The following is a 12,169-nucleotide window of genomic DNA, read 5'->3' as shown; positions in this document are numbered from 1 at the left end:
TAACTATACCAAAGAATGTGGTACTTGGAAGATTAAAGCAATTTTTAAAAAAGTAACAATAACAGTATTGTCAAATTATGCTGTTCATCTTTTTAAAAAATTTTTAAGTTTGTATTTATTCATTTTTTAAAAAAATATATCTTTATTGATTTCAGAAAGAGGAAAGGAAAGGGAGAGAGAGAGAGAGAGAGAGAAACATCAATGATGAGAGAATCATTGATCAGCTGCCTCCTGCATGCCCCCAACTGGGGATCGAGCCTGCAACCCGGGCATGTGCCCTGACCGGGAATCGAACCCCGATTGCCTGGATCCTAGGTCAATGCTCAACCACTGAGCCACACCTGGCCAGGCTGTATTTATTGATTTTAGAGAGAGGAAGAAAGGAAGATTCTCTAACCAACTGAGCTACCCAACTTGGGCCTTTTTCTTTCTTTCTTTTTTTTAAAAAAATATGTTTTTATTGATTTCACAGAGAGGAATGGAGAGGGGGAGAGAGAGAGAGAGAAAAACATCAATGATGAGAGAGAAACATTGATTGGCTGCTTCCTGCATGCCTCCCACTGGAGATTGAGCCTGAAACCCAGGCATGTGCCCTGACTGGGAATCGAATCGTGATCTCTAGGTTCGTGGATCGATGCTCAATCACTGAGCCACACTGCTTGGGCCCAGGCCTTTTTCTTATTTTTGTACAAAGGAAAGTAGCCTTTCATCATATGATGCAAACATTTTTCCTTATTTTTCTGCCCTACTGATGGCAGAGCAGAAAGCTGTAAAGGGCTGGACTCCTCACATTTTATTTTCTGATAGGGCTGATTTTACTTCTTTGTTCTTTATAAAAATTTTTTCGTAGGTATCATATCATTTTTTTCCAGATCAATATTAGTATCATTTGGTATTAGTATCACTAGTATTTTTATTCATATTGCACTAGTTTTATTGATTAGTTCAGGGATGCGGTCATATTTATAATCTTTATTTTTCCTATCTATAAATCACAGTGTGGCACTATTCGTTGCCTACCAATTCTCCATTTCCTCTCCTCTCTCAAATTAACAAGACTTAGTCTTTGTTTTGCTTAATATGTGTGTGCATGCATACATGTGCGTATGAATGTGTGTGAGTTTCGCTGGGCATGCTGCTATGCAAATAAAGACTACTTTTCTGTTTTCCATTGACTGTTCCTTCCCAATACCTTGGAATTAACTTAAGCCCCTAAACTTTGGCACAACTTTAGGAGAAGGGGAACGAATCCCAAATTGACTGGGTTTTGTTCATGCTGGTGCTAGAAATAGAAAATAAATTAAACTCTAGAAAAATCCAGTTCTATTTCTTGTATGTGAGTCTTCCTGGGATGGTGGTGGACTGAGATTCCCACTTACATGCTTGCTTAGTGTTGGCAGTTCTTAAAAATTTTATTTTTCAATTATAGTTTACATTCAATATTACTTTGTATTAGTTTCAGGTGTACAGCATAGTGGTTAGACAATTATATGCTTTACAAAGTGTTCCACCCCCTGGTATTTCCAGTACCCACCTGGCACCGTACATAGTTATTACAATATTATTGACTATATTCCTTATGCTGTACTTTACATCTCTGGGACTGGTTTTGATTACCAATTTGTAGTTCTTAATCCCTTCACCTTTTCCACTCATTCCCCCAATCCGGCTCCTCTCTGGCCAACAATCAGGCTGTTCTCTGTATCTATGAGTCTGTCTCAATTTTGTTTGTTCATTTATTTTGTTGTTTAGATTCCACATATAAGTGAAATCATATGGTATTTTCTCTGAGTTATTTCAGTAATACCCTCTAGGTCCACTCATACTGTTGCAAATGGTGAGATTTCATTCTTTCTTATGGTTGAGTATATTCCATTGTATATATGTCCACAACTTTTTTTTAAAGATTTAATGATATTTTTTAATATGTTTTTATTGATTTTAGAGAGAGGAAGGGAGAGGGATAGAGAAAAACATTGATGAGAAAGGAGCATTGATTGGCTGCCTCCTGCACCCCCCCCCCCCCCCCCCACTGGGAATCAAGCCCACAACCTGGGCATGTGCCCTGACTGGGAATCAAAATGGTGACCTCTTGATTCTGGGTTGATGCTCAACCACTGAGCAACACCAGCCAGGCTGTCTATAACTTTTTTATCCACTTGTCTATTGATGGGCATTTGAGTTGCTTCCATATCTTGGCTATTATAAGTAATGCTGCAATGAAGACTACATTTCTTATGCTCCCTTGCAGACAGTGTTTGTCCAGGTGCCTAAATTCTGGCCGAAGAGATGTAAGTAAAAATGTTTTCTGGGTCTTCCAGGAAGCCTCCTTCAAGGAAGGGGAGGGAACTTTTGGAATGTCTGAGTAGGAGCTCTGCAAATCCTCTCCTCAAAATGCAATGGGCAATGATAATAACCCTAATAAATTCAATTTAAAAAAAAAAAAGGCAATGATAAAATGGGAAACATTGTCCAAAATAGCCATTTTGAGATTCTGGAAATTGACCAAAAGCCTGCAACAAATTGAGAAGCATTTATTCAAGAAAATCTACTAAGCCTTGGTGCCCGGTCGGGCGTGGCTCAGCGGTTGAGTGTTGACCTGGGATCCAAGCGATCAGGGTTTGATTCCCGGTCAGGGCACATGCCCGGGTTGCGGGCTCGATCAGTGACTCATCATTGATGTTTCTGTCTCTCTCTCTCCCTCTCCTTTCCTCTCCCTGAAATCAATAAAGATATATTTAAAAAAAAAAATCTATTAATCCTTGGTAAGAATGGTGGGTATCAATGGTATTTTGCTCCATATCTCCCTGAGCTGCATGGAGTAGTAGCTCTACCAAGGCAGGGCAGGTTGTGAGGAACTGCAGCCCCACTGCCAGAGGGGGCTGACTTGATTGGGAGCAGAAGTTGGACAAAAACGATGCTTGGGGCATTGTCAAAATAATAGCGATCTTGGTGGCATTCAGGGAAGGCCAACATCACAGCTATCCTGAGGTTGTGATACTGGTTGGGCCAAGCAACAGGCAGGTAAGCCCAAAAATTAACAGGAAGATTTGGGGAATATGACAACCATACTGGGCTTTGGTAAGCTCCCACATATTCTTGGTGGTCTGAAGGATGCATAGGCATAAAGCTACATGCACGCTCTTGAGAGGCCTGCACTGGTCCTATCAATCTGCTGATCCTCGGCCAAATGCGAGGTCTTGCATGTGCAGAAAGTGAAAGCTGGGGCAGATTTGCAAATGGCCTAAACTTTGAATGTGTTCCCCAACCCTCACACAGCTCCATCGACAAAAGGTGGAAGCCTTACTAGATCAATCGCTGACTGACTTCTAAGCTACAGTAACTCAGGGAAACCCCTAGGAAGCCAAGCTTAAAAAGAAAACATTTTAAAAATGAGCAGAGACATCAGTGATATTTTGCCAGGTTACATAAAGGGTCAAATGGAAGTTAAGTAATGATTTGTGTAAATGACTTAATCAACTATAAAATGTTCTCTTTTTTTTTACTGAATTTATTGGGGTGACATTGGTTAATAAAATTATATAGGTTTCAAGTGTACAATTCTATAGTACATCACCTGTATATTGTATTGTGTGTTCATCACCCAAAGCCAAGTCTCCTTCCATCACCTTCACCCTCTCCTACCTCCCCCCGCCCCCCTTGCCCTCTGGAAATCACCATACTGTTGTCTGTGTCTATGAGGTGCTTTTTTACCCTGTCCCCCAAGCCCTCTCCCCTCTGACAGCTGTCAGTCTGTTCTCTATCTATTAGTCTGTTTCTATTTTGTTAGTTTATTTTGTTCATTAGATTTCACATACAAGTGAAATCATATGGCATTTGTCTTTCTCTGGCTGGCTTAATTCATGTGGCATAATACTCTCCAGATCCATGGATGCTGTTTCAAAAGGTAAGATTTCCTTCTATATTACAGCCAAGTACTATTCCATGGTGTAAATGTGCCACAGCTTTTTTATCCACTCATCTACTGAAGGGCACTTGGGCTGCTTCCAAATCTTGGCTATTGTATATATTTCTGCAACAAACATAGAGGTACAGACATTCTTTCAAGTCAGTGTTTCGGGTTTCTTCAGCTATATCCCCAGAAGTGGAATTGCTGGGTCATAAGGCAGCTCCATTGTTAACTTTTTGAGGAAACTCCATACTATTTTCCACAGTGGGTGCACCAATCTGCATCCCCACCGGCAGTGCATGAGGGTTCCCTTTTCTCCACACCCTGGCCAACACTGTTGTTTGTTGACTTGTTGATGGAGCCATTCTGACAGGTGTGAGGTGATATCTCATTGTGGTTTTAATTTGCATCTCTCTGATGATTAGTGATGTTGAGCATCTTTTCATATGTCTATTGGCCATCATCCATATGTCCTCTCTGCAGAAGTGTCTATCCTGGTCCTTTGCCCATTTTTTAATTGGATTGTTTGTTTTTGTGTTGAGTTATATAAGTTCTTTATAAATTTTGGATATTAAACCCTTATCAGATATATCATTAGAGAATATGTTCTCCTATTGAGTGAGTTGTCTTTTTATTTTAAAGTGTTATAATATATGGGCATTATTACCTAGTCCACCCACCCAATGCAGGATTCTCTCCTCAGTATCCCTAATTTGTGTCCACCTATTCTTTCCTCAAACTCTTCCAGGGATGGGGAGATTTTTTGTGTCAGACAGCTATCTCCTTGAGAAGATGTTTGCAAAGCATATTTAACAAAGGAGTCATTTCTAGAATATATGGACAACTGCTACAATCAGTAAGAAAAGGCAACCCAGTAGAAAAATGAACAAAAGACTTGTGTTGACACTTGACAAAAGAGAATAAGAAAATGGCCTATAAACAGGCAAAGAGATGCTCAACATTGTTACTCATAGTGGAAATGAAATTAAAACTACTGTGCAGTAACTACATACTCAGTGAAGGTGTTAAATGAAAAAGACAGGCAAATACTGGTGAGAATGTAGAGCAACTGAACTCTCATACACTCATGGTAAGAACATAAACGTAAACAATCACTATTAAGTAGTATCTTCTAAACCTGAAAATACATGTACCCTGTGATCCAAAAATTCTACTCTTAGGTTGGTTTTTTAAAATTTTGGTGAACATTTATTAAAGCTGGGGACAGTGAAACAAGGAAGGGCTGGAGAAATGAGCTGAGGCTAGTCTGCTTTGGCTCACTAAGAAGTCTAGAGAGCCCTAGCCGGGTTTGCTCAGTGGTTAGAGCATCAGCCCTCAGACTGAACACTCCCAGGTTCAATTCTGGCCAAAGGCACATACCTCGGTTGCCAGTTCGATCCCTGGCCCCAGTTGGGCACATGCAGGAGGCAACCAATCAATGTGTCTCTCTCACATCGATGTTGCTCTCTCTCTTCCCCCTTTCCACTCTATCTGAAAAGCAATGGAAAAAATATCCTCAGGTGAGGATTAAAATAAAGTTGTCAGAGGAAAGGGGGCCTTGGGGACAGGCTCAGGGGGTTAGCCCAGGATGAACTGCCACTGTCCATTGTTGCCCTGGTTGCAAGCCTCACGGGGCCCCTAGGAGATGCATGGCTGTGGGGAAAGAAGGGGGCATGGAGAGGCACGGGCCTGCTCTTGGGAAGGAGAGCACGCCCGCTCTTACTTAGGTATTTACCCAAGAAAAATGCGTCAAGTATAAGATTGTTTATAGTGGTCCAGTTTGTAATAGCCCCAAACTAGAAACAGTCCAAATGCCTGTCCAGAATAGAATGGAAAACAGTGTACACGACGAGAATGAATGAACTTTGCTGTGTGCAGCAGCCCAGATAATCCTCATAGGCATACGATGAGCAAAACAAGTCAGACGTAGAACATCAGGCCTTATGAGGCTCCGTTTATGAAAAACTTGAACACAGCAAAACTAACTTTCGGTGTTAGAAATCAGGTGCCTACCCTTTTGGGGAGAGTGACTAGAAGGGAACTTCTGGGTATTAATGTTCTGTTTCTTGATTTGGGTGGTGTGTTCACCTTGAGAAAATTCTTCAAGCTGTACATTTAAGATTTATGCACTTTCCTCAATGTGTGCTGCACTTCCACTAAGAGATTTTTTTTTTTTTTTTAATCAACCTTCCTGAAATAGCTACCATTGGTCATGGTGCTGGTTTCTGGAGCTTTATAGACTAAATGTAATATTAGGAGGCTCTTATCACATCTCTGCATTTATTCTTTAGGTACACTTCTAATTTGTCCCTCTACTCCAGACCATTCTTCATCACCTAGCCCTCTAGTGGTCACATCTCATTTTTCCAGGTTTGTATTAAAACAGGATGCTCAGAACTATACAAAAGCAGTCCAGAAGAGATCCACAGAGCAGAATCCAGTGTGACCATCACCTCCTTTAATTGGTGCATTATACTTCATTTAATGCAACCCACAGCTGAAAGCCTACCTTCCAGGCAAAATTGAAAAAATAAATGTAGGTACAATAGTCTTGTTCTTGGTGGGCCCTACCTGTCTGTTATAAATGAGACAATGAGAAGCTATGTTTAATATTCAACAGGACAAAGGATTTTCATTAACTTTATCACCTATTTGCTTATAAGTTACCAGTATGCTAATAACTGGTGACTGTACCTAGTTATCAATGAAAACCTGGCAAGGCCTCCATGTGGCAACACTTTGTTAACCGTTTATTTGAAACAGCACTATTTCCTGACTCACTGTGACTTTCCTCTATTTCAGATTGACCTTCCCCTCTAGCTTTCAGTTCTAATTAAAAAGATCAATAATGACAACTATATTTGATATAGAGCTTACTAGGTAGTAGCGACCACCCTACCGCTTTTTACATGTGTTTACTCATTTAATCATAATTGAATCTTCTCTTTGAGGGAAGTGCTATTATTATCATACTCATTTCACAGCTGAGGACACTGAGGCATGGCAGGTGAATAAACTTTCCAAGGCCACAGTTAGTGTATTACAATAAATATTTGGTCTTTGTTCTCAGTTCCTGACCCAAAGCCCCTGAAATCCATGGAATTTCCCAAGTGATAGGAGTGCCTTTTGCTCTTCATAAGAAGCTGCCTTTGACCACACCTAATTTTATGCTAATGAGGGGATTTAGGATGGGGCCCTTAGATAGCCTCAGGATAGAGCTGGTTCCCCCAAAGACCAAATGATTAGAGGATTAGGGAGAAGCTCCAGGAAGGGGTGATGCTAGAGACCGAGCTGTATAAAAACGCTTGAATAATGATGTTTGATGTTTGGAGAGCTCCAGTTGGTGAACAAGTGGTGGAGCTTGGAGGGTAATGTACCCAGAGACCCAAGTAAGCCGTTCTAGCAAATTACTGAACCTAATGTGGGTCATAGGAACTCCTGATTTATAGCCAGTTGGTCAGAAGTGCAGGTGGCCCAGGACTTGTGGCTGGCCCCTGAAGTGGGGGGTAGTCTTATGGAACCGAACCTTTAATCTGTGGGGTCTTCGCTAACTTTGAGTATCAGTATCAGAGCTGAATTAGCTATTGAATGTTGGGGTCTGGAGAATCAGAGAATTGGTTCTTGGTGTTGGGAGACATCTCAGTAAGTGGCGCTGCTGGCATTCGAACCCAGTGTGACTATAGAGGCTTTGCTTTTAGTCTCTGCCTACTGCCTCTCACTACTGCCTCCCATAACACACAGGACAGGAAACATCAGTGAATTATAGAATTTTAGAGCTTAAAAACCCATCACGGATATTTTACTTAGTTTTCTTTATTTTGCAAATCAAGAAACAGAAGCCCAAAGAAATCTCCTGTGTCTTGGTTCAGCACTTTTTCCATCACATAACGTCATGATTTCTTACTCGAGTCCAATTTGTTATTGAAGCACTCTTAATCAACACTGTGCCCTTTAAGGCTTGCCGTTCAGGCACTTATAGCAAAAGGCCATTTCATTCCGTTTCCATCACTTTGTGGTCTCTAGCCAAACCTTCATGTTTGCTCACATAGCATTTTGGCACAAATCCATCAAACACATTTATGCATACACATTCCATAAATTACGCATGGGCATGAATATTTTTCCTTCTATAAACCACCCTTCTGATATTTTGATTACCTAAATAAACTGGACAAACAGCTTCTCAGAATACCAATGAGTGTTTCAGCTAATAAAAAGAATATCTTCCTATATAGAGAAGCCCCTGAGATAAGTGAAAAGGGTATTTTATCACACCCAGTGCAGGCCGCAATACAAGAATGTGATTCTGTTTATGTCTCCTGTGAAGTTGCTGCTGGACAGGGTCTCTGGGAGCCTAAATTGCCTCCAAATGTTCATTCTTTTCTATAAGGCTATGAGACATGTGTTTTGGACAGGGGCTGAGGATTATTAGCTTAGTGCTTCCAAGCATTGTGATATGGGACTTTTATTTGAAATGACTTTGTAGATATAGTTCTGGGAAAACTGACATAAGGTTCTTTCCCCATGTGCCATTAATCAGCTGAGTGAACTTGGGCAGGACTTTCTGGGATTCACTTTTCTTGTCTAGATGAGAAAGTGTTTTGGTTTGGTTACCCACAGGTATGTATTTCCTAAGGCAGAGGCTGGGGCATTTATCACCCCACCCCTGGCACCTTTGGTTGAGGGGTGGCCCCAGGGGCACTGACTCTCCACCAGGTAGGAGGCTGTGAGAAAGCCCCAGAGCCATACAGCAGAGTGACACATCCATGTGCCTGAGGTGGACCCTGGCTCCTTCAGGACTTTTTTTTTTTTTAACCCTCACCTGAGGATATTTTTTCCATTGCTTTTTCAGAGAGAGTGGGAGGGAGAGGAAGAGAGAGAGAGAAACATCGATGTGAGGGAGACACATTGATTGGTTGCCTCCTGCAAGTGCAACCATGGCATGTGCCCTTGACCAGAATCGAACCCAGGACCCTTCAGTCTGCAGGACAGTGCTCTAACCACTGAGCCAAATCGGCCAGGGCTCCCTCAGGACTTTTGAACCATTGCTGGAATCTGGTGGGCAGAGGGGAGCGGTGTGATATAGGACACTGCAAGGCCAAAGAAGTTATGAGGACTTATGATTTCACCTGCACACAACTAAAACTATGCACTTTTTTTGGGGGGGGGGGCATATTTCAGTGTGTGTGCTTTCTCTCCAATTAGACACTGAGTTATTTAAAGCAGAAACCAAGCCTTAGGCCACTCTGATGATCCCAAGCTTTCAGCACAAGGCTTTGCCCAGATCAAGTCCTTAGAAAATATTTCTTTTGTTCTGGGGGGAAAAAAGAAGGCTCAGTGGCCAGAGTGAAAGGTGACTGTAGAGCCTTTTTTTCCTGATTATCACCCAGATGTAAGAGGCCCAAGCACAGCTGCAGTGGGATAAGGCCAGGGCTGAGGGATGCAGGCCCCAGAGAACACCTGCAATGGCCAGCAGCAGCTGGAGCCTGGGGCAGAGAACCCTGACGATAGCGAGGCCATCACGACCCGAAGCAGGCAGGCAAGAGGGCCAGATGAGTCATTAGAGGTAATAACAGATATTTCTAAAGCTCCCAGCTCCAGTCAGCCACAGACAGTGTCCTAGAGCAGGTAAAGGGCTCCTGAAGGCAGCCTAGCATGTTTGCACTCTCTCCCCCTACTGGGGGAGCTAGAATTTTCAAAGACTCACATCTTGACTACACGCCCAAGGCTGGTGGCCATGGCACACATCTTTTGCTGTGCCTCTTGGTGCAGAGACCAAGTCTAGGGCTTTCGGGTGAGTGACTGACCACCCAGGCCAGGAGCAGTTTGGCCAGGTGGACACAGAGAGGGGTTGAAGTGAAAGGCATTTTGACCCTTCATGTCTTCTAGTCACTGAGTTAAGGTCTCTGTGTGTTTTTTTCTTGTTTTTTTTAAAAGGTCCCTCTTTTGATGGCAGGTTTCCTTCTGCCTCTCTGCAGGCCTTTGGGGGATTTGGGGCTGATCAAGGAAAAAGTTATGACCACAAAGTGGCAGTAATGCACACAAGCTTCAGTTGGGCAATGCTTGGACAGTTTAGTCCCTCACAGCAAGACACTGTCCAGAAGGGCCACCATCCAGAAAGGGAGGATCACAGGGAACTCCCAGGGGGGCGAGGGGATTAGGAGGGGGCTTGCATGTCTGGATGACATTGCTCAATAGTGGTGGAAAGTCTCCGGGTCAGTCTCTGGGCCAGAACAGCCTTTCCTTCACAAAGGGGCCCTGACAGTTTGGGGCCTTATCAATTGGTAACAGCTGTTGGGTGACCTGTCATGGTATACAAAGCAGGCAGTCTCTACATGGCTAAAAATTTGCATGTTTGGGCCATTTTAAAAATAATTAGGTGTGTACAATTTTGAGATTGGTGGGCTTTTGAATTAACAGGTCTCGGCTTGCAGTGACAGAATAAACAACCTAGGGGCCATGCACAGAGGCCACCATTGTCTCTTTCATGTAACACTCTCTGTGCACCAAGAATCCAGCTACACTGAACTGACGGTCACTGTTTCCCAGACAGACACCCTCCCTCCTCCACACACCCACATTCCCCCACTCCCCCTGCTGTGCCTTTACTCAGAGAGTGGCTTTGGGATGTCAGCCTTCCCTCCCCCATGCCCTGGGAAACCCAGCCTTTCCTTCACTGACAGCTCAACTCCAATGCCATCTATTCTGCCAGCCTCCCTGGTGGCGCCCTGCCTCCCTGCTCACTTCCAGCTCTTTGCTTCTCTCTTCAATCACAGATGGCAGTTTAGCTGTGATCCGGCTTATGCCCACTACTAGACTGTGAGCTATCTGAGGGAAAGAGCCTGCTATGGACTGAGTTGTGGCCCCCCGTCCTTCACATGTTGAAGCCTTAACCCCAAGGTGACTATATTTGGAGATAGGGCCTTTAGGGGGCTGACAAGGTTTAATGAGGTCTTAAGGGTGGGGTCCTAATCAGGGCTGGTGTCCTTATAAGAAGAGGAAAAGATGCCAGAGACTGCTCTCTCTCTGCATGGACAGGGGAGAAGACAGGTGAGGCTGCAGTGAGAAGGGGACCATCTCCAAGACGGAAAGGGAGTGAGTCCTCACCAGAAACCAACCTGTTGGCACCTTGATCTAACACTTCCAGCCTCCAGGACTGTAAGAAAATAAATGTCTGTTGTTTAAGCTCCCCAGCCGGTGGTTTGTTACGGCAGCCTGAGCCCACTAACACAGAGTCCTATCTTACTCCCCTTAAAGTTCCTCACAGTGCCTGGCACATAGACACGACCTCAACAAACGTTTGGTGAACTGAACTGTAATCCCCAAATGAATTACATGATGCTGGTGGTGCCCAGGGTCTGGAACCTCTGACGAGCCCAGTGGCCAGCCCTCCTCCAGCATACCTTAGAAGACAGACAGACCACCAGCCCTTATGTATAACTAGAAAACCCAGGAAGCCCTGAAGCCAGAAAGTTTAAACCTCATTTATCAGCAAAACCTGACCTGAACAAGTGTGACACTACTTAAAATGATCTATGTTTTACTATAGAATTATTAATGTTTTTTATTACTGGGCATGGCCCTAGCTCTGGCTGAGACTGTTACAAAACCAATGCCTTAGGCATCTACTCCCTTTTTTAAATCCCCAAAATTCAGACCTCCAAACACATCTGCCCTAAGGGTTTTGGGGAAAGGCTTGTGGACCTGTGGTACATAGGGGTTAATACCAACCCCACAGCTGCCGACTGGATGAAGATGATGGGACACTAATTATCCAGTGTGTACACAAACCGCAGTTGCTATTTGAACAGAATGAGCAATAACTTAATCCTAAATGGGGAGACGCGTGATTGGAATGAAAGCATGTTTATTGATATGCATGCCACAGATGTCAGTGTTGTTTTGAGCAGTTCATTTCATTGGCCTACCAAATGTGCTGAGTACACGTTTTAAGGATGTCATGAAAAAGTACAATATTACTTTGGGAAACAGCAGCACTGCAGTTTAAATTCCAATGGGTTTTTTATAAATTATACTTAACAACTGGAGAAATCAATAAAAGTGCAATTATAACACCAACAATGATTCATTATGACTGTCAACACTAATACTATAAATAATATGAATAAAAATAGTTCTCTGAATTTACCAAGCATAGTATGTTTTTAGCAGAGCATCTCAAAATCTTTAGTAACTAGTGCTCTCTTGTTTATGACCCTGTGGAGTGCACAAAATAAGACTGAGTAGTTTACAGCCTTG

This window comes from Miniopterus natalensis, chromosome 7 (genome assembly GCF_054644295.1).
Source record: "Miniopterus natalensis isolate mMinNat1 chromosome 7, mMinNat1.hap1, whole genome shotgun sequence".
Taxonomy (NCBI): Eukaryota; Metazoa; Chordata; class Mammalia; order Chiroptera; family Miniopteridae; genus Miniopterus; species Miniopterus natalensis.
The sequence above is the reverse complement of the archived record's forward strand: the minus strand, read 5'-3'. Positions refer to the sequence as shown.